Genomic DNA, 24,270 nt, shown 5'->3' with positions numbered 1-24,270 from the left:
GAGATAATAAATACATTTATTTTTATTTGTTTTATTAATGTTGTACTTCAACTTCAACTTATTTTATTTCACTTAGTTGCCAGGGCAGCATTTCTAATTTTTGTTCAAGTTTACATGTTCCATCTAATGTTTATATTTTAGCTTTATTTCATTTATCAAACTATTTCCAGTAGTATTTCCCATTCTCCACAGCACTGTAAAGATAGAATAATGGAGCCTAAAAGTAATTTGGGATCCAGGTAAAACAGAACCCATACTGGTCATCCTCATTAGCCACGTATTATAGCACAGTTGAGATGGTTGGTGAGTGAATCTCATGGTGTTTAATTATCAGGCTTTATAGCTATCTGGACATTCTCCTCTGTAATTCAGGTTAACTATCTTCTGCAGCCATGCCACCAGAGACTAGAACATCCATCCTTTTCGTGCATGGTCTGTACGGACAGTTTTTATTTTTATTTTTTTATTTTTTTTATTGCTATTTTCCTTTTTTATGGAAAGATAGCCAGGCCTGTTTTTCAACAATTGAGGAGATGGAGGCAATGTTGTGTGTTTGGGGGAACAGAGGGGGGTTAAACAGAAAGGCAGTTTAATGACCCTGACATCCCGCATCCTCCATCTGCTTTCATAACCTATTAATTAGAGCGCTGCTATCAGAGGGCCCCAGGCCAGCGTGACTGTCTCCTCTCCCTTTCTCCTCCTGTATCCATCTCCCTCTTATTCCCAAAGATCTCCAGAATTTTCCATTGACTTAAGTTACAGCTGTCTTTGCTCTCCTGTGCATATAGATCTTTGTGAAACAAATCTGCATGCAGCCTTTCCACATGCGAGTAACTTTCTGTCTGTCTCTCTCCACTCACTTTCTCTTTTCTAATGCCTTTAAAGACCTAAGCTAATACAACCTTTTCTTTAACAGCATGAATATTTCAGCAACTGAAATGGTGGTCCCGTGGGGGTACGTGGGAGAGTGAGGAGGTCATGTTTCCATGTAGTCAGGTCTACCCAGAATGAGTCCCATCAGTAAAAAAGCTTGTCATTCACAACTGAGACACTGATTGGGCCGAGATAATGATGGCCATTTGAGGAGGGATGGAGACGGAATCTCCTCCAAAGCAGCCGTAGAGCGGATTAGCTGAGAACGGCCTGTCAGCGGAGGAGACAAAGATAATCAGAGCACTTGTTCTCATTGAACCTGCTGTGGAACTGGGGAAAAAATATTCAATGACAAACTGAGGAATTGTCAAACGAGGCTTTTTTGGGGTCTAGCATGTTGATGTTTCATCAGGTAATCTGAAAATGTGCTTCATGTGGTAACATCAAAATGAACTGGTTTTATTTGAATGAAAAATATTTAATTTACCTGAATCGAAACTGACTACATTAGGTTACATCAACAAAATTAATTTAGGGGCCGTTTACATGACACCTAAAAATCCAACTAAAAATGGAAAACTTTTTATGTGTTCTGGCCGTTCATTTACATGACAACGGTGTTTTGGGGACCTGAAAATGCAAACTTTTGAAAATGGGTTTCAAAGTGCAAGTGTTTGAAAACGATACCGTTATTGTCTGCGTGCAAACAACAAAAACACGAATTTATGAAAACAGTGGCGTCATGGGCATGCGTGTTATGTGCACTGTCTATAGTGCATAGTGTTTCTTTACAAAGTAACATCGCCAACTACTGGCCTGGGTTGCATACTACAGCGTTTTTAGTCGTTTTTAAACGTTTCCATTTTTTTAGTGCATTGTTATGGAGCCCCGCACATGATATGTAAGAAAAAAATCGTTCCTCGATTTGCTACATCGTGTGGACGATTTGATTGTTAATTCCCTCAATTATAAATCGTGTGGGCGATTTACTAATTCGTTCCCTCGATTTATAAATCATGCGCACAATATAGCAAATCAAGGGAACGAATTAGTAAATCATGCGCACGATTTAGCCTACTATTTTTTTCCTGCATGTCATGTGCGGGGCTCTGTACATTGTTGTCATGTAAATGATCCCTACTTTTCTTTCTTTTTTTTTATATAAAATTAATGCAAAATGAAGCATTTTAAGGACTTTTTGCTTATTTGATTAGTGGCCTAGAAATAGTGCAGATTCTCAAATGTTTCCTATTCAGTTGAAATCATAACATTTCTTTATTTAAAAGTTTTGAAAGTCCTAAAACTTTATTTCCAGTTTTATTTTTTATTATTATTATTGTGATGTACTGGTCTAATCTGACATAGACGACACATTTGTGATTTATACATTAATGGTTTTCCATATTCATGGCATAATTTCTCAAATCTGATAATATTGACCAAACAATTCCAGCTTTATAGAGAGGAAGCAGCATGCGATCAGATGTGAATGTACACTGCATGTTCTTTTGGCTCGTTCTCTTCAGTGTTGTGAATCGCGGGAGTGTCTGGCCGGTATGAGCGAGGGAGCGCACGAGCATGGCTTTATTAGGCTGGTGTAGTGGAGGATGAGGCTGAATAAACACAGAGAGCTGGGTGAGAGTGGCTGGCAGGGGAGAGAGAGAGCTAGGAGGCTGTACAGGACAGGGTGTATCCAAGAGGGACACACAGGGATCATAAAGCCCAGAAACCCTGGGGAAGGAGGGGTTTGGCAGGTTAAACTCATGACCCTCAGGACATGCCATGGGAAGTGGCCCCGCTGTCATTCAGATAAAAACAGCACACACACGCAGAGGGTTTTGCTCTTAGACTAGATGCTAATCCAAATGATGGCTTTTCTGGTGCCTTCATTGTCTTGTGCCCTCACTTGCTGTAGGTAAAATTTTGCTCTTCATTCATGGTTTTCCTTCCTGAGATCAGTCTGACAGGTCTACACCTGCTGACAGCTCTGATAATGAGATATATGGAAGATCTCAAGGGAAACGCTGTAAAATGACTGGTGCAGGGCAAGTTTGGCATGCATTTAATTTATGGGGTCCCTTATCAAAACCTTTGATTTCACTGGGCCAACCCATCTCTCATCTAAGAGCCATTTCACCCTCTAGGAGGAAATCCAACATATTCTAAGCATAATATCAGCTACAGAAGACCTTCCGCTTCCCAAAAGTGAGCATTGTTCTCTTTGCTTGTCACCATGGTGATAAATGTCCCTTTTGTGGTGCCAGGGATGCAGAAGCAAAGAAACATAAAGAGAGAGAGAATCGAGTGTGTGTATGCGTGTGTGAGCGAGAGAGAGGGCCTACAGCAGAGTAACAGATGTATTGCTTTGCTTAGCCGCTAGGCTTTGTCATAACAGCGCTGTTGATATAATGCCACAAGAACAATCTACAATTAGCTTAGTCACTGATCCTATTGAAAAATGACTGAAAATCTATTCAGGGCACATCCCTTCACCAAGCGCTGACCTTGTTTTTGGGATTGTTGGCGAAACCAAACGTGTTTGTGTGTGCTTATTCCAGCTGCCAAAACTCTGGCTTTTTCTATTTGGCCCTCAAAACAATACACTCAATGAATAGGGAATGGCAATTCATTATTTATTAATTTATTGAAGTAACTTGCAACAATAGAGCAGCTGCAATGCAAAAGAAATTTTTTTTAATGATGTCATCGGTAATAACCACAAAAAAATGAGCCATTTTGCTAAGTACAATTGGGCATTTACACTGTAAAAACGTTTTTGTTGGTTAATATCATTTTTATTTTTACTACAAAATGTACTGATAACATCTAAATTAATTGGTTTTATTTAGGATAAAAATTATATTTTATATTATTATTGTCAGTTTTGGGTAGATACAGCTATTTTCTATGTAGGTATTTAAAACATACAGCTTCATTGATTTGAATATAACTTTGTCAAGTTTATGTTCTATAAACTATTTCAAATCAACACTAATCTGATGACAATGGTAACAAATTTAATTAGCATTTTTTTAATGCTGGTCTAGTTAATTTGCAGGCTTGTTTTAAATAAAACATATAATTTGTAAAACTACTGTATAAATATATTTATTTTTTATATTATTAATTTTTCTAGACAAAAAAAAAAAATACAATAAAAAACGGCAACTATGCTTGCCAGAAAATTCGCTGTAAAAATACAGTGACAATGTATTACAGAATGAATTATTGGTGCATGTATGTGTTATACTTAACCAATTTCGTTAAGTTATATGGTGTTAATATAGCAATAATTGAACTACCAAAATCAGCTTTTTACCATAAAATGTACTGACAACCCCCATAATAATTAACCTTAACCTGTTTACAGATTTTTACTGTGTATATTTTACTTTGGTTACTTTGGTTATCTTATTTTGGTCTTTGGCCAAACTGAAAATCACAGTAACCATGTGATCTCCAAATGGCGCCCCCCTTGTAGAATAATCCTGCTCCATGTAGAATAAAACAGCTTTTTCCAGGCCATTGATATGACTGGAGTCTTCATCTTCTGTGAGTACATCATTTTAAACATGACAAAAGTAAGATCCATTTATTTATATAAAAAACTCTTTAATGAGGGAAACAACTGGACATGTTCACCCTCTTAAGTGTTTTTAGGCTTTGAAAATAGCAGTATGGAACACACAAAAGTCAAATGAAGAAATCTGTGACAAGTAATGCCTGTACTTGTCATTGTTATTTGATTATAGGTGAGAAAAGCAGCTCTGAAGCCAATAAAGATGGTGTGCAAATTTCACAAATGAACCTTGACACCATTCCTCTGACTGCAGTGTGAACTGGGTTATATATCCATTGTGTCCGTCCCTGTAGATTTTTTTTTCTGTTCATAATCCCTGTTGCAGCCGCATCTGTCGCTTTCCCCGTTACATGTCAGTTTACAGTGTCATGCACAGGCACGTACGTTTTCCTCTTCTCTGAGGACGTGTCGGCGTGAGTGCCAAACAAAGCAATAAATATCTCACAGTGCCGTTTTGATCTGTGAGAAAAGGAAGTCTTTGATCACTTTCCTGGAAAACAAGGCACACCTATGACCAGAGTATGTTTTTCTCGGTGGATCGCTGGTTTGGTAGGGGGGGGGGGGAACTCGATATGGCTCTTAATTTGGCCAATGTCCTTTGTTACTCATAACCACCTGCTATTTATGCTGTAGGTTGTACTTAGATTATTATGGGGAAGTGAAACAGTGAGAAAATGGTGGCTGTGTGATAAAGAAGACAAATGATGGTGAGAGAGGTCGCAGGTAAAACAGTATAAGATTTCAAGCCCTTGTTGCGTTATGTACAAGTGTATGCATGCTTCTGCTGGCTACCTGAACAGTGTCAGATATCCAGTATGGAAAAGCATTCGTTGAAATGGACAGTCCCTTCGAACTGACCACAAATTGGTCAGAGATGGTTGTGTAACAATAAACAACACATCCGTATTTGGTTACACACACACACATACACAGAGTAGTAGTACAAAACAGGAGGAGACAAGAGGATATCCACCAGGATGCTCCTATAATTGTGTGGTAAACATTCACACACACAAATCTAAAAGTAAAAGAGTTTGGTAACCCACATTGCTCAGTCCTTTTCTAGGGAGAAGGACAACATGACAGGCGTGATTCATCTTGAGAACATTAAGTCAAATGCACATTCAATTCTTCCTTTATCGAAGATTAAAGCAAACCCAAATGCAAGAAGGTTTTACAGGATAAAAATACATTAGAGAAGACTGGACTGTAAGTACATGACAGTATGCTTTATGAGGTACACCTGTTCAGCTGCTCGTTAATGCAAATATCTAATCAGCCTGGATCAATCTGAATTAAAACACAGGTGAAGAAGAAGAAGAAGCAGAAACAATCAATAAAATCTGTATCCTACAGATCCTAGAGGGTGAAAATATGTAAAATAATGCAATCATCAGTCATTCAACAGCATATAAATCAAAACTGCCTTATGTAACCGAATGAAATATTAACCCAGGAAGAGGTAATGACTGTGCAGGCTTTGGGGGTGTTCATGGAAGTGAGCTACTCCATCTATTGTTTTGACCATTGTTCTGACTCCAATCCGGACGTAGTCTTTGACAAAAACTTGATTTTCTCAACTTTTTGTTCCAAAGGTTGCTTCATTTATTAAACTTCAAGTGTTGATAAAAAAGAATGCATGAAGCTAGAATTTTGTGAAAATTCTCAAAAATGCTGATGCTGGCTGCAACTGACAGGGAAAGAATTAAAGTACAGTTAAAGGTATAATTCAAGTATAAAAATGAATACCTAAATAGGAACATAGTAGAATACTTAAAGTGCAAAAATAAATAGCCAACTATAAGTATGATGTTAAGTTAACTCAAACAAAACTTAGTGTAAAGTGAAAGTGTACTTTCATAATCAAAGGAGGTCATAATCAAGTGTTTAACTAGTAATTTGTCATTATATCTGTAATGAACTGCTCTGAAACACATTTACAGTTAAAGGTTTAATTCAAGTATAAAAATTAATAGGGTGAGCTACTGTTACACAAGTATACACTACAAAGTTGGCCAATTTAGTCCCAATCACTATTGAATTATACTTACATCTAAACAGTGATTTTGGTATACTTATAAAGTATACTTCATAAAAGGGAAGAACAGGAAACTGAGGCTACAATTTGCACGGCTCACCAAAATTGGGTAATAGAAGATTGGAAAAACGTTGCCTGGCCTGATGATTTTCTTTAGTATGCATTTAGTATGTCTAATTTTGCTTTTTAACTTTGATTACAATTGCCTATGCAGTGAGGTGCAGAATATTATTCTTTCAATTTGACTTTATGCATAATATTGCTCCCTAATAACGTTGCTGGACAACTGGTGAATAACATTTTATTTACTTGCCAAAGCCAATTTTGTACTCTCATTTGGCACTTGGCGAGCATTCATTTTGGATCTTCATGACAAGTACAAAACAGCATGATGCTGAAGCTCTTTGCTTGATTATAAATGTCTTGAGTCAAACCCGTCTCCATACCGGCGTGACTCCGATCTTCAACCAGATGGAACTGGATAATATTCTGATTGTTCCAAACCAATCTGACTTCTGACCTATAATGCTGCCTGAATCATAATCATACACTGTTCGTTCATTGGCCAGAGGAGGACTGGCCCCCCGACTGAGCCTGGGTTCTCCCAAGGTTTTTTTTTTCCATTCTGCCACCTGATGGAGTTTTGGTTCCTTGCCACTGTCGTCTTTTTCCACCTTTGTTGCCATTGGCTTGGCTTGCTTAGTTGGGGACATTAAATTTAACATTTAATTTAATATTCAACAATAATATTGATATGCCTGCATTGACACTATTATACAAGAACTGAAGTGAGCTGGACGATGACATCATGGTTTACTCCAGAGCAGCTATATATACATATATATATATATATAAATTAACTAAATTTAAAAAGAAAAAAATTAAACAAAAATTAAACATCACTGAACTTACTAAAGCTGGACTGTGACGCTATTTTCTTCTGGAAACTAAATTTTTTGCATTATTTTCCTGTTATCTCTGTAAAGCTGCTTTGAAACAATCTGTATTGTAAAAAGCGCTATATAAATAAATGGGACTTGACTTGAGGATCTGTCGTCGATGATGAAATGCAGTGCCCTGGGCCACACGTCCTCTCACAGCCTAATTAGTTGACCTGCTGATACCGCCCTCGGGCAAACTGCATTACCGACAGAACTCCAAAGAGACGGCACACAGCACTGATGAAGCAATGTCCATTGACTGTCATCAGCAACGGTGACGTTACTAACGAATGGAGCTTCCCAAATGAGCCAAGATTGGTTGCGCGGCCACAGCCCAGGTCTAACGATCCCACCTGAGGCCGTCTCACACACTTGCCCTTGCCAGCAGAAGTGCCAGGCCAAGTTAATGGAATACTGACTGTTTAATGATGAACGATAACCCCCGGAGAGATAGGGAGCACGAATCTCTCCCCTCTGCTCAATTAGAGGTGATAATTAGTGACACAAAAGGAGTCAGGAAAATGCTGATGCCCTGCCCATTTCTTTCAAGCATCAATGCTGGGGTGATCTGCATCTCTACAGAGTCAATAGTCTGTTGAGTCAATAAAATGCAGTGTTATGGGGGCAAATAATGTTTGTTGAAATTGGGTTAGAATAAGATTTGAAAAAGAAATGAAAAAATAGATATTAGAATGTAGTTTCAAAATAAATGCAGTTTCAAAATATTAATGTTTTATGACGAAGTAAAAGTTTGGACTGAGCCGAACACCACTTTGTGCAAGCAATTTAATGGGATTTTTAAGGGAAAGTATTTGTTATATTTAGAATAGATAATATTATAAAACGTATTATACATATTATAAAAATAACAACTATGTTTGTGTCATGAAAGGGAAATGTTATTTCATATAATCTATTTGGAATTGGAACGACACTATGGGATTTGCATGTCTGATGTTACGTTTGTGCATTGTTCAGTTGTGTAGTATAGTGCTTTTTGTATACAGTATTAAAAGTGCTTAATATCAATCTTTTAAGTTGTTAGTGTGATAACAGTTTTGAAAGCTGAAAAATAGAAGTAAACAGGAAAAACATAAAGTGAAAGATGAAAATAACCATGGGAGGGACTTAACCTATGGCTTTCTGAGTTTGCATAATCTGAAACTCTGTACCGAATCAGGGGCCTTATTTGTAAAATGTGCGTACGCACAGATTTGATCTTTGCGCCAACATTTATATTTATAAAAATGGCCTTTGATGTGGAAAAGTGCTTAGTTCCCCTTTAGGTTCTAAGCAGACGACTTTTCCTTGTGGCAGAGAGTCGGAGTACTGCAGGTGAAAATCTAAGCAATTGTTAACGCTCGCCATTCTCAAGTAAAGGATTTGGATGCTGACTGGTGCTCTTTAATAATGACATTTAGGCCGCATTTACAAAGCCGAGATCTGAAACCATTCAGCTGCGCACAATTTCAAGATCATTTGCGATTTATACATTTCACGTCTGGAAGAGAGCCGTACGCACGTTTTTTTTGTGTGCGTACGTTCCTCCTCTGAATCACACGTGTGCACATTTGAGAAATTATCGTGAGAGCAACTTTTTATTAATGAGGCCCCTGGTGTTTCCATTTTATACATTTAAAATGTACAACTTGTATAGTTGGAATGATTTTATTCAATTTGTTTAACATAAACAGCAATAATGCACACATGCATTGCACTATTGTAATTCTGAAGAAAAAAAAATCCATTGTTTCAACAGTGAATGAATAATATAAAGACCATAAACATGATTTCCATTTGACATGATTTCTGTTTGTGCTATACTTATAAAGGTTTTGCAACATCCTTGTTTCAGTCAATGAGCTTCAATTTCCTCAAGTTCCTCTAAGCAGGCTACGCACGTCCTGGCATCGCTTCCAAGATCTTAGAAAGTTTCCAGTGCCTGGTTGAATTGAACTCCAGCCCTTTTAATTAGCATCTCTGATCTTTAACTGCTAGGCTACCACAACCAAGAATTAGACTTTGTGATAGCAGACGCACCGGCCCTTAATCAAGATGAGATGAGCCAGAAGATGCACAAGATATTACTCTATCCTTATCTCAACTATGAAATCGCTCAAATAAAGGTACTAGAAGCTCCACAGCAGCAGGACATCTTCTGTTTGTTCTTTTGTGGTGCTTATCATCGTTATTTAGGGCTCATAAATATAACGCGATATAAGGAAATATATGGAGCTCCTAAAATTTATGGCAGGAGGCAAACATGCATGCCCGTTTCTCACAAAGTAATGGATGCAAACAGCCCTGATGTACTGACACCATTTTGAGCAAATGGCTTTTATGATGGAAAATAAAGCAGATGTGTCATTATCTCTGCTTCACTGGTGTATTTTTAAATTGCAATTGTGTTCATACTTTTATGGTTCTCTTTTATTGATGTTTGCTGCAGCCTTAATGTGATAGTTTTTAATTTTAGCCAGTGCGTTGACTTGAACTTTGCTAACTTGATCAATTCTTGCCCAGAATGCCGCTGAGTAAACAGTTGTTTATCTGGAGTCCTCAAATACCCAGTAAGTTAGACATTTTTTATGGTTTGTTGGGTCTTTGGCACTCTGATTTGGTGACTGGCTAGCTTGCTGTGGCTAAGCTCCCAGCCTAGCCAGATGCAGAGCATCAATTCCAGCAGCAATAATGGACAATCCACAGTCCTTCCACCCACTGTTATCTCTCCTGCACAACCAGATGTGTCTGAATATTCATTAAGCCCTGAAGATTATAATTCTTATCTCCAGACTTCTGAAACCTGCTCATGGCCCTCCAAGGCGTTCATTTGACTGGTCGCATGTGACCAAATCGCTCAATCTGTTTTAGTAGTTAATTTCCCCTTTGCAATGACAAGCAGTTTGATTTACTGGTTTTTCCATCAGGAAACAGTTATGTTCTGTTTACTGACCATGAATACTTGAAATCGTGGCCCATCATTGCGGCTTGCAGCTATCTTCTTTTGGTTTAGCCAAATGTTTTAAGGTCTGATCTGAAGCACAGATGTAGATTACAGGCTTACAAAAAAAAAAAAAAAAACATTATTTGAAATGTTTTTCTTTTTCTTTTTCTTTTTTTTTTTTCTAAAAGAGATGCTAATGGTCCAACAGTTTTAAATAAAGGAATCCAGACAATGAAGGAGCTTTAAAATGAAATATTTAGGAACCAAATTACATTTTTGTTGACAAATTACAGAATCACTCAATCGCTCATTTCCAATTGTACATTTCCGAAAAATGACACCGTTCAGTGATGAAGTCTGAACTGTGAGAAGGCTGTGAAAAATGTGCTAACTGAGTGAACCGTTCACTTACAAATGAAGAGTTTGTTAACATCTCTATGGACTTGTGAACAAATTATATATATATATATATGGACAAAGTTTTCTCAACTGTCATTAGTGGTTCTTAGACTTTAAATTATTGTCACACATTTTTATTATGTCACATTTGTGGCCATTTACTCAAAGTCAAAAGATAAATATGACCGACTGTAGTTCTGAATAAACGACACTAAACTGTTGATAACGGGACAGAACAAGACCCCATGTGTAACTGTCAGAGAGCAGATGCCCCTGGCTTAAGCTCTTCTTCAGATCTGAGGGATGTTACACTGCACCAGCAATTGCTCTGCTGAACCAAGTAATTTTCTGTCAGCGGGAGAGCAAGCGAGAGTGTGCTCTCCGGGTGTTGCTTTCCACAGCAGTGAATGAACAAATAACTGCTTTCACAACCAAAGCACTGCTCTGTGGTCGCCCACAGTCCTTCCTCCCTCTCCGACTGCAGGCAGAGGGAGATTAATTCTAGGGTGTCTTTTGCACACTGTTGATGAAATTGAGGCCTCGGATGGGGCAAAAAGGACTTCTGTTGGGAGAAATGGGAGCAGATGGTCAAACGAAACGCCTGTGATCTGCTCCTATTTTCCTCAATTTAACTAAAGGGGAAGCAAGCATCGTTGACTGCACACAATGAAAAATTTCACATGTTCTGTTAAATGCTTGCAATCTCTGGCTATATGTTCAAACAGTCAGTGTTTGGGATGGCAACCTCATTTACTAACAGGTGTGACTCTTAAAATCTGTTTATACAACAGTGGCTCAAATACAGTCTGTATTGATGACTAACCGAGTTCGAGGCCAATTTTCTTCCATAACCAAATGATTAGTAATTATAGGTATTTGTATGTAAACAGATTGACAAAGATGTAAGCTTTTTACATATGATCAACTTTAGAGATGTCAAAGTTCTTCTTCTGTTCATAGAATCAGGAAAGTTGATAGAATATTGAATTCAAGGAATTAATAGATTGATTTAGTTGTATTTAAGCCAGGGATCAAATCTTTTTTCTTCTTTTTTTGTATTTAATCAATATATTACATCTTAAGATTTAACATTTAGCATTTTTGTCAATGTGTTAACTTCGGGATGGTAAGATTTTTTATGTTTTTGAAAAAAGTATCTTATACTCACCTAGGCTGCATTTGAATACAGTAAAAACAGTAATATTGTGAAATATTATTACAATTTAAAAATCTATTTATTGTGATATATTTTAAAATGTAATTTCTTTCTGCAATGGCAAAGCAGCCATTACTCCAGTATTCAGTATAAAAAATGCATAAAGATTTGTATGCCGCGCATCCGTAAATACTTTTAAATGTGCGTTATATATGCTGTCAGTCAATAAGTCCTTATACCAGCATACAAGTTTCATGGTTCAAATGTACAACAATGTATGTGTAAACCTTGCATAGGAAACCTAACGAGATCAACTGAGTGTGTGTGAATGTAACCGTATTTAACAAACATGTCTGACACTTTTATTCCGTTGCTGTGTCGACGTAGTCTCTATCCTGTTCATCCATTCTCCCTTTCACCTCCTCTTTTTTCCCCGCTATTTCTCAATCTCCATTCCGGAGAGGTGAAACCATAAATTCTAATTACAACAAAGTTGTAACAAGGCTGATTTCATTGCATGTGTTGTGGTTTCAAGGCTCAACTAGATACTTTCCTGTATGGCATTGGCTTGGCACGAGGTTTAATTCTCCCTGTTTAAGCATACATGCCACCCAAAAAGCCTGGTTTTCAATTACACCATGTACAGTATATCAGCAGTGGCCATTCTCTCTCCATTGTAGTTTCACGGCAAGCACTGGTGCTCACGGTGCCTAATGGATTCCTAAGGCGATCAGGTTTTCAGCCAAAGCACCTTGAATAATTAACCGTTCTGGTTGATGAGCCTCCTTGGGTTTCACGGCTGATTCGGATTACCACGATACGTGCACACGCATGCACACGTTCACTGTTATGCTATCAACATCAACTCGCTCTATCTGCACCATCACAACAGCTCGCTTCTCTCCGCTGGCACACTGCAGTGTGTTACATCTTAGCTGGGAAGATGCCCACAACTGGTGTGAAATTTAACACCTCCATATCCATGAGGGATGATTTTAGTTTTTCCAAAAGAATTCTCTTTACACGGCAACATTTGGGCTTGTGATAGAGACTACTGGTGATCCTCATGCACAAACAACAAAAATGCCCATGCATGATGTTAATCCAAATTCTTCAATGAATATTTTTCACCTGTTTGCTGACTCTCTCTGGCTTTTCTACAAAGCATTAGTCATTTATTTTTATTATATTTATAAAAGCCAAACTCATTTAAAAACACAGTAATAAAAAAGGGAGTCTTTAAAAAATGTTGTTGTTATGTTCCCTTCATCCAGTGATGATTCATCCAGCAACTTTAGCTTGCAAATCACATTTGCATTATAGCATATTTTTACAGATTGTGTTGCTGTTGAAACACACATTTAATTTTTTCCACATTAGGAGTGTATGTCGTCTGGTCACTTATTGACATTGAATTGAATGACATCAGGCAGCTGGCTCATGGCGCATCTGAGTTTTTGTTTTGGCCACCTGATAGCACTTGGCATGACCTGATGCTACTCATGGTTGTTGGTACATGTTTAATGGGACAGCTTGTTCTTGCTCTGTTACATCTATTTGAACAGTGTTCTGACACACATCAGCGGGAATCTGAACAGCTATCCACACACGCACACACTTTATTTCTTCAGTGCAGAACAGACAGCGGTAACACTTTACATTACAGTGTCCACATAATACATGCATGATAGAAATCACAATTTCAAATTACAAGCATCAACTGTCATCATTTACTCGTGTCATTCCAAACCTGTATGCATTTCCTTCCTCTACGGAACACCAAAAAGAAATTTTGTTGATGTTTGTTTTATATATTAAATGAGGGTCAATGATTTCTGTTTGATATTTTTTTTAAACCTGATGTATTTTTCTAATCTTCTAAGAAAGTCATACAGGTTTGAAACGACATGAATGATGACGAATATTTATTTTTGGGTGAACTATGCCTTTGACATACAGTTTTTGTTATATTACTCATTAATTAAATTCAAAATAACATGAAAACTGCAATGTAAAGTTGACTAAACCTAGATGGTGTCTGCCCGATTAATAAAATTAAAGTGATGTGACTCATGACACTCTCAGCAATGTCTGCTAGCAAGATGTCTAGAAAGACTTCAAGCTGTTAACAAACGGTAAACCAGAGCTTCCTGCCACTTAAATGACCTTCAGCTTCTCATTCAGGTTTCCTCCAAATGTATCTGTTCCTTTAAAAGCATTAAGAGGGGCGGTGGGAACTAGCATAACATGACCAGAGATTAGAACTTCCATCTAGCATTGTTGTTATTTTTATACACTTTTATTCATAATTTAGTTTCTTTGAACAATTCATGACAGTGTTCTTATTGTTAACTAAAACCGGTAATTTAAATAAAGCTAAAATATACATTTAAATATAGATATATTTTAAGTCTAGGTGCTAAAATGACTAAAACTTAAACTGAAATAAAAAAATAAAAAAAATATTAACAAAATGACAAGAATGTAAACTAAAATTAAAATGAACATGAATAACCTAAAAATAATTCAAAATATGAATAAATAATAGTAAAATAACACTCGTTATCAGGACAAGATACATCCATAAAGGAATGTTTCTGATAGTACTACGTTAGCACAAGCCTTGATCTTTGAAGATGTTTCTTAAAAGTAATAATAGATCCGATCATGGGCCTCATCTTCCAACACCATCTCTGAAGCCTTTTATCTCAACATCTAACAGACTATCTCTTTTTTTTTCTTCTTTTTTTGTAAATCACATCAAAAGATTATAAGATGTGATGATTAATGAGGCAGGTTTTCAAATCTAATTTTCAGGTTTCAGGAGACATTAGATCAAGTAAGCTTCAAGGTAATAAGGCATTATCATTGTTGTGCCAAATGGCAACAGAGGGTAGAAATTTCAGTTGGATAAATGAAATTATCTCCACCGTAGCAAGATAATGAAGACCATGTGTCTCTTTTAAAAAGGAGGACAGTTTGGCTCACTGTTTCAGTTTATTTATTCATGTTTTGTTTTTCTGCTTCAAGCTCACCATTGACATCAATGATGCAATCTGGTCAGGGGAAACCTGCCTTGGTAAAAAGCCCCGCAAACAATATAGGCTGCACTGCATGAGTGAAAATGAGACATTTGGGCAGGAACAGAACGATGAGATACGACTTATCCTCATATGTTATTTTCACAAAGTGACAGAGATAAGCTACTTACAGTAGAGATAACAAAACCAAAACATGAGAGAAGGGCACAGATTTTTGTCACAAAATCACAGGCCACCCAACATGTTCTTCTGCAGAAGTGGATTTTCAGGAAACAGAAAATGCATTAGATAATATAAATATGGAAACAATCATGCAGCATCATGTCAGTTTCTCATTCGCATCAAGTCCAGTAAACGCGCCTGCATAAGACTTATTCTGAAATCGAAATGAACTCGGAAAATATTCATTTCGAAACAGCCACAGTGACAACAATGACAACAACAGGAACACAGCCTCCCTCTAACGCAAGCTGGTTTCCTGATGTTCGAGTGTTTCCTGTTGCTCCACGTGAAGATTTCTCAGGGCTCCGGGACCACGGGATGGGAGGGGTTAGGGGAACACAGGCTGTACAGGGTTCATCTCAGCTGCCTACTTTAGTCATCAAAGGGGCAAAAAGTAACACGGCTCAATCAATACAAACGCCAGAGAGAAGAGACACAAATAACAGTCAGGGCAAAGGCGATACGAGGGCCCGGGTAATGCGGAACGGAACATGGGTCTTTGCTAAAGGAACCGGGGAGATAGAGAGGCCAGACTAATGGAGAACAGAATTAGGGCTTTTAAGAGCCTTTGTAAAGTGATGATGAACAGTGAGACTGAACAGCTCTGATGACTGATCGCAGGGTCATTAAAGACCCTGCTTGTTTTCAAACCCAGCTCTAATCGTACAATAATACACACTTTAGACGGCAAGCTGGATTATTTCTCGACGTGAGATAAATGTGAACCCAGTGTGACCATGTTCACCTCTGATATATTAGAATGAAGGTTCCCAGTGAAAGACTTCATGTAATGTGAATTGTTGCTGTTTTATAATACAAGCGAACCAAATGTTTTTAACATTTGCAAGGCCTAAAAATGCATAATAATAAAATAGGGAAAGTGACAAGTAACAGTTCATGGCTTGAAACTCTCTCACACTGGACCTGGGCCAGTAGCCCGTCCTTATGATGATCCCTGTAATGAACTCCATAATTCATACTCAATCTACATGAATCTCTCTTTCTTTTTCCTAGCCTGTGATATATCAAGAGATAAATGTAAATAATCTGCTCAAAATGACATTTTTCTTCTGCTTTAACCTCTCCGTGGCAGATACATGATGCTCGTGTAAAATTACATGTACAATCACTGACTATCGTCCATAATCACCAGCAAAGCAAAATATACACAGTCATTCAGTCGCTGATTACTCGCAGGTTTCCTAACATAAAGAGGACGTGTGAATTGGCTGGCAGTGAAATTGCTTTGACGTTTTATTCCTGCGTCGCGGCGGATTTCTGCACATATCTAAAAACGGGCTCCTGGAGCGCTAGCATTAGTTAAGAAAACACAAGGGAGAGGGCCGTGGCTTATCGGTGCTAGGAGCGGCCCTGTTAATTCACTACAAATTAGCCCTGGCGTGTGCAGTGAAATAATCAGATGCTTGTTTGTTTGGTCAGGCTGCTGAGGGCCTTTATCTGACGTCTGAGTCTCTGTTCACGCTAAAACTCTTGTCTGAAATGAAACAGCCGTTTGCCAGGAAACGCCCTCGTGGCTGTTGAAAACTACCAACCCTGACTTGGCACTTGTGTGCAAGTGCCATTCAGCATCTGGTGCATGGGCTTAGTTAGGTAACTTGAGACCCATCAGCCCGTCAAATTCATCCCCTTGTTTCTAATGGAGATGGAAGGAGAGCTTTGGCCAAACGTACACCTGAGAGTAATTTTTCACCCTAGTCTACTGACCTTTTTCACTACAAATGGGTTTCTCTGACTGAGGATATAATTGTGTAATAAGTCCTTGGACTCTACGGTGCACGCAAAGGCCAAAAACCACAAGCGCAATATTATGACATAATTCCGAGCAATAATGTTATATTTACATTAATTTAAAACAGGATGAGGTCATTATCGCAAATGTAACAGAACTGAATGGATTACATTTTCATAGTCCCAACAGGTTTTCATCTGTATTCCAATGAATGTGTTTCTGAACATGTTTTGAGGAAAACCGTCCCCCTTATGACCCACTCAGTTTTATTTTATTGTTCTGGCTTTCACTTTATGAGGGGAATGGGTTTTATCACAGCTGATTTGTCATTGTTTGTTTGCACCATTACTAAGCGCTATAAATCCATATTCATTAGCTTTATAAATCTATTATTTAAAAAAAAAAAAAGCGCCTATTGCTACAGTTTCACTGAAGGCTTGGAGATTTAGATACTAAATCCGCAGGCAGATCTATCATTTTTGCATAATATACTGTAAGCCAATGGTAACATACAAAGCAAATAGAGTGAGAGATGGTTACAAACTATTAACCATAGCCAAAATATCTCCAAAAGTGGATTCTTTTCTACACATTAAAACTCAAGTTTATTCATTTATTTATTTAAATAAAAAACATGAATATTTACTTATTTTTAGGCATGCTGTTCTGTTACTTTAAGATAACGTTCATGCCAGAGTTTTTATACCAATTCACTTTTTCCAGTATTTTTCTCAAATTGTTTTTTTCATTATCTACGGGGCCCCACTTCTTTATTGTCCCCCTCCAATGCCTCTCAAATGTCTATATTCCCCAGGATACAGGAACCATTAAAGGGTTAAATGTGCTTGCCAAGCTTTGGTTAATGCAATGTTTATCAGATAGACACAATACCATTAAATTGAACATTGAAAGAGTAGTTAATTAAGCTGCTCGGGTTCCCATGGATGGGAATTCACTCACTCAGTATGTGGAGTATTGGCCCACAGTAGTTTAGTGCTTTTTAGAGCCTAATCTGTCATTATGGCCTGGAAGAACAATGGTGAAACGGAGCTGTGCCGCATTAAATGTGTCCCCTGTGTGTTTAAATGCAATGGCTGAACAGCACGACAACTAACCATCAGAGAACACGCCACAGGTCTCAATCACTCCCCGACATTGTTATGGCCATGAATGCCTCTCTCAAATACAATGCTGTTATATTGCCACAAGGAAGAAAGGCTGGGGAAAGAAACAAGAAAAACGCGAGTGAAAAAGCAGTCCACACTAGTCCTGAACCTCGTGTGAACTTCGCAGGACGCATAAACAACTCAGCTTGCCATCGTGGAGCTTGGGACATGTGGCCAACATGCTTGTGTAAACAAAGACTTACTGCTGTTGCTTGCTTATTACATCTATCTATCGGCGTTCTCGGCTCGCTGTTTACATTGTTTGAGTGTTGAAAAAGTTTGGTGACAGCAGACACTTGAAATTGAAATTCACTCATTCAAAGGTTGTGACCCCGGCGTTGGTATTTGTGCAATCAACAAATCAGAGAATCTGTCACCGCACAACGGCACGAACTGGAGCTGTACACATTTCATGTTCACACACTCAAACTACAGTAGCAACCCTCAGAGGAGCACAGACTATAGTCAATGAAGTTGTACAGCTCAGCAAGGGAAACTTGGCACACACAATGAGTCAGCGGTAGACCGGAGCTGCGTCTCACAGTTTGAGCCCTCTGATCCCTGTACTGGATTCTGTTTCTCCTTTCTCCGTATCCACCTGCGCGCGGCCAACAGCGCAACGCAGGTTGCATTACAATAAGATATCATTCACTAATATATATATATATAAAATATATCCTTCCAAGTTAGGGTATCAAATTTCAACATAAAATGTATTTTTTAAATATAATTTACATGTGATGTTCATATTTATTTCAATTGATTATTTGTTAGTAGGAAAAAAAATTGTTATACAGTAAATTTTACATTTTTAAGCATATTTATAGGGTTACTATATTTTTTATGTTTTTATTTATTATACATTTTAAAATGTAGTCTCTTTTTTATTTAATTTTATTTCAAATGTATTACATTTGTTCAAGTCTATAATAATTTTTGGAGTTTTCACTTTTTTTCGCTTTTTCGCATTTTTGTTTATCAGTTTTGCATTTTTTCATTTTCCAAATTTTTTTTATTAGGTTTATTGATTTTGGTTTTACTTGATGTTTTTATTTTCTTATGTTCTAAAGCTTCCAAGTTGGTTTAGTTCCAGACTCTCACCAAGGTAATCAGATTAAAAGGTGCTTTGTGCCTCTAGCAGCTTGGTGGAGCATGTCATTTGGCTACAATAGAGTCCTCTCATCTTGTCCTGTAGTCCAGGATTACAGTGGTGGGATTAAGCACAACCTATCCATAGAAATGTGTGGCCATTAAGTGCAATTAGATTACAGACTAACATTTGCGTGGCCTGAGGAGTTTTAATGGTGGCGTTGCTTGGCCCTTGGCGAAGGGCAGGTTTGATAGGGGTATCGAATTAATTTAGTTCATTGGCTTTAGAAAGGAGCTAAACTGGATTACAGCTACTGGAGCACTGCCAGTACTGTGGTTAAAAGCCATCTGTGTTTTTGAACATTATGTAGTCAAACTCCAACATTAGTTGTTGTTTTTTTTACAACATGTTTTATTATTTGGGGGAAATGACCCTCAGACATGCACACAAACACATTCATATCTCTTCCTGTGCAAGTTTTCGTAGCTAGCAAAATGATACAGCACACATTTATGTTCTTGTGAATAATTTCTTTGTTTAATCCTTTGTTTAATTTCAAATGGCCAGAGGTGTCTTAAAACTGTTGTTTTGCCAAAGGGATGGACTTGTATATGTAAACGTGTAATACACAATCATTTTTGTCTTTCTTGTTTTATTCATACTTTATGAGGTATGGCAGTTCAGAGAGTTTTAATAGTTACATAGAAATTGGGAAATTACTCTACAGCATTACAGCTTGTTTGAAGAACCAAAGGAAAACTGAACCCTTGGAGCTGATCTATGGATGGTGTGATGTCTTCATCAAGGGCTGTGTCTTATTGGACTCAGGTGGAAACAGATGTAATATAATTGACTAACCTTAAAATTTCCCCACAAACGGATACAGCTGCATACCAGGCTCAGCATGCACATGCACTCTGTCAGTCTGAGTTACGTCCAAAACTGTAAAAGTCTTTTCTATTGTGAAATGAGCACCTGGTTTCCATCCACCTTTTAGAACAACTTTCAATTGACGAGAAAAAAACTAAAAAAACGAACCAATAAGCCACATTCTAGAGGCGGTGTGTAAATCAAGATTATGTCCTGAGTGACATAATGTATGTTTTCAGAATGGTAATCATAAAATAACGTTTGTCTCTGAATGACTGGATAGCAGGAAATTGACTATAATTGTTTTCCCCAGCTTGTATGACACTAATATTGTATATTGAAAAGATGGTTCACTCCAAAAATTTAAATTCTGTCATTTTCTTAATAACTCGTGTCATTCCAAACATGTATGATTTTCTTTTTGAGCAGTGAATGAGAATGCCCTCTTCTGTATAATGAATGTGAATATGGACCAGGAACTGTCAAGCATCATAACTCATATGTTATGACTTTTGTGACACATTTCAAGTCTTATGAAACCATATGATCACATGAAAATCTTGCTTGACAGCTGTGGTCACCATTTACTTTCATTGAGTGGAAAGAGCAGCTTTGACATACTGCTGTAAAAACACATGATTCATGGAAGACTATACAGCATGTTTAGAAAGCTATTTAGAATAAATAATGACACAATAGATATTTTCAGATGAACTATGCCTTGCTGGATGCGGGTGAAGATATAAAAACAGGTCAATGTGTCATAGGTCAGTTATAGTAAAAAAAAAAGTGGGGGGAAAAGTGATAGTAAATACAGTTGGAGGCATGCAGCTGACTAGACAGTTTTCTTGTAATTCTCAGTTGTTTGTTTTTACTTTTACTTTCATAATTTGAGCATGAACACAGGTAAGGGAATCAAACAGTCTGTTATGTTTATAGTTTTCCAAACATGCTTGAGCATGTTTTTAAGTGCTCTTTACTGTCTCACTCAGCTTTATCAGCATCTACTTCAATGGTTTTTGCAACTTCATATACACAAAAGGCAGCTCACCCCAGCATGTTTTACAGTTGAAGCAGCATTTGCTCACACTCGATTATCTTGCTTATGGGTCCGTGAACCGTTTTGCGTCTTTGGCAGCCGCTAGCTGTATTTACGATAAAGTAGTGGAAAAACAAACGTCCCACCTCAAAGCTGTCATCACCATCAACAGTCAAAGGCCACAAGGCTGGCACTGCAGCGCAGACAGACACAAGGACAAACAGAGGGAACGACTTTGCAGGTGTCACACAATTACTTCTGGTGGCTTTGTTTTTCCACATGCTGCTCAGTTTAGAAATGAGTTATATGCGTTCGGTCTTGATTTTTATACAGACAGAAAAGGCTTTCCGAAGGAATCCTGCTTGATTTATGCATTAAACATGACAAACTAATGGACCGGCAGTTTAGACACAGTGATATCCTGGATTATTTTTCTTCCATTAATGTTTCATTGAAACTGGTGCTACATGGCGGCAGTGAGAGTAAGAAACTGTGCTGTAATTGGGCAGTGTGGTCCATTTGAATAAATGAGCTCGACTACTTATGTAATTTCTATGATGAAAACAAATAATTTTGATCTCTATCAAGTCTGTTTTGTGCCATATGTGGTCTAATATAACAGATAAACATAACATTTGCACATTTTCAAAAATGTTCTAAAAGTTTAACCATTTGAGTTCAAATCAATTAACTCATTTTTGCATATTTGAACAGAATGCGTTTTGGGAGCAATAATGCCACTCTGCACACACTTACGGGTTATGGATGTACCCGCCCTGTCTGAACACAGCTCTGGACTGCACCTGGTCCCCCTCCACAGGCTTGCTAATGCCAGCTTTCCATTGTCCTTCCATTCCATTTGGCCTGTCTTTCTACAATGCACCTGCATAGTACAGATGGAAACAAACAGAGGCACTGGGTGGCCTTCTCTGCATAAAACCATTTCATAAACATCTCTCATCTGGGCACTGTGTGGAAGCAGGGAGATTAATCCATTTGGAAAGAGAAAGTGTCACAGACATACTAATAATGAATGGATTTGATTGAAACATTCAACAACAACAACAAAAAAAGAACAAACAGAGATTAATCATCAGACCTTGTCAAAAATAGTGTCAATATGGAATGGAAACATCACACTGAAATGAAGAAATATTCAATATTAGCATTTATCCAATCAAATAAAAAATCGACTTACTACACCTAAGCATTATTGTGGGGAATGTGAACCTTATCCAATTATTATTGACTATTATTGATTATTATTTTTATTTTATTTTTTTTATTTTTTTTTGCATGTCATCATTAATCTTTTTGGCCTTATTAGAAAAGCTTAGAAGCCAATCGCATTGTGTATTTTAGTGTAACATTTTGCACAATTACGAATGTAACACCACAACACACGTTTTTTATCTATATCAATAGGTTTCAACTATATAACCATCACTGAAGATGAATAAAAACAACAACTCAAATGAGTCTCAGAAATCAACATTTATCAGTCTATAAACTAGTATATCTACTGTCTAATGGCCTTGCATAGTCAGAGCAATTAGGAAATTGTGATTTTAGGTTGCTTTACAAAACCATTTCATGCATATTCATTTGATAACTTCATACATTTTACTTCCTTTAATCAATCTCAGCTTTTCCAATTCATTTATATAGTTTATAAAAAAAATTAAGCATTTTAAATTCCAACAAAAATTGTTTTAGGATGGCTTCATTAACATCAAACTACAAACCGTCCAACAATGGTAAAACATAGATACAACACTCGACATTACAGTGAAATTTAAACCAACAAACACATATATGAATAGCCTCTCCAACCCATTGCACACACGTTTATTTTCCTAGCGACTATTTAGGGGTACGTTTCCCATTCAACAACATAACTCGCTGCTTGACCACCATAGTGCGATACATCGGAGAAACTAGACTGTTTTCCTAAAACATAGTATCTTTGACGCACATCCATCCCATAGTTCAACAGTGTAGTTAATGAAGTTAATCTACTAATTCATCCGTTGTTGAACAAATTAATGTCAGATTATCGCTGTAAATAACGAACATGGCATATCTGAAGACTACTTTGCTATTTTACAACGCATTCTCATCCTAGGGCGTCATATACTGACGCTTTTGAAATTTCTTCAATATCCGACGCAAAGGGCACCCTTTAGCGTCAATATGAGACGCCGGTTATGGGTAGGTTTAGGTCTGGGGTAAGTTCAGGGTTAGACCGCTAGGAGGCGCCTCCTAGACTCATATTTATCTGCGTCTCATATTGACGCCTAAGGGTGCTTGCTAAAAGCCCGTTCACACAAAAAACTATAAAGATAACTATATTAGCGTCCACACCAGCGGACAAAATCATTCCGTTTACTCTAGCGCGTGCTTGTCTTTAAATGCTCAAACTCGTTACAGCAGGATGGATTCTGATTGGCTGTCTATGTTTTATCATTCATCAGCTGGATAAAATTGTTCTGAAAGTAATGCCAACGATACCATTTCTCCGTGCTGTTATCGTTATAGCTGTGGTGTGAACCCAGCTATTATTTAATATTGAGAACGATTTTTAGAACTTTATTGTTATCGTCCTTGGTGTGAACAGGCCTTTATTTTGCTGAAGAGTATGATATAAGTCCAATTTTTCATACTGAGCTGTAGTTCCAAACACACAACTTTGCGATGCCGTTTGCGAATGTTCGTTGGAACTTTTCAGATAACACTGAATCGTTGAACTATGTTGGTAACAATGGAACTTGCGTCTAGTTGGCTAACTAAGATCAAGCAATAGTTAGTCTTTATCCATCTTTATCCCAGTCGCAAAAAATTGCTGTTTGGCAATTACTGATCTGTAATCCCATATTTCTGAAGGGTAAGGAACCGCCTCGCTGTAACACTGAACAGGGATGACCGACGTCACGTTCCTATCAGCCACGAGGCAGTACGCTGATACAAAGCCTTCTGTAAGTCCTTTTCTCTATTACCAAATACATGTTTAGGTTAAAGCAGTTCAGAGAAAACAAATCGTGCCATATTGAATCTTTTTCATCATGAAAGCCATCCAGATGTGGTCAGGAACATGAGAATTCCAAAAAGGGAGGAAATCATTTACAGGATGTTCTGTTTAACATGATACGTATGTTCAATGT

This window comes from Abramis brama (assembly GCF_963993115.1).
Source record: "Abramis brama genome assembly, chromosome: 18".
NCBI classification, from domain to species: domain Eukaryota; kingdom Metazoa; phylum Chordata; class Actinopteri; order Cypriniformes; family Leuciscidae; genus Abramis; species Abramis brama.
Note: the sequence above shows the minus strand (reverse complement) of the source record.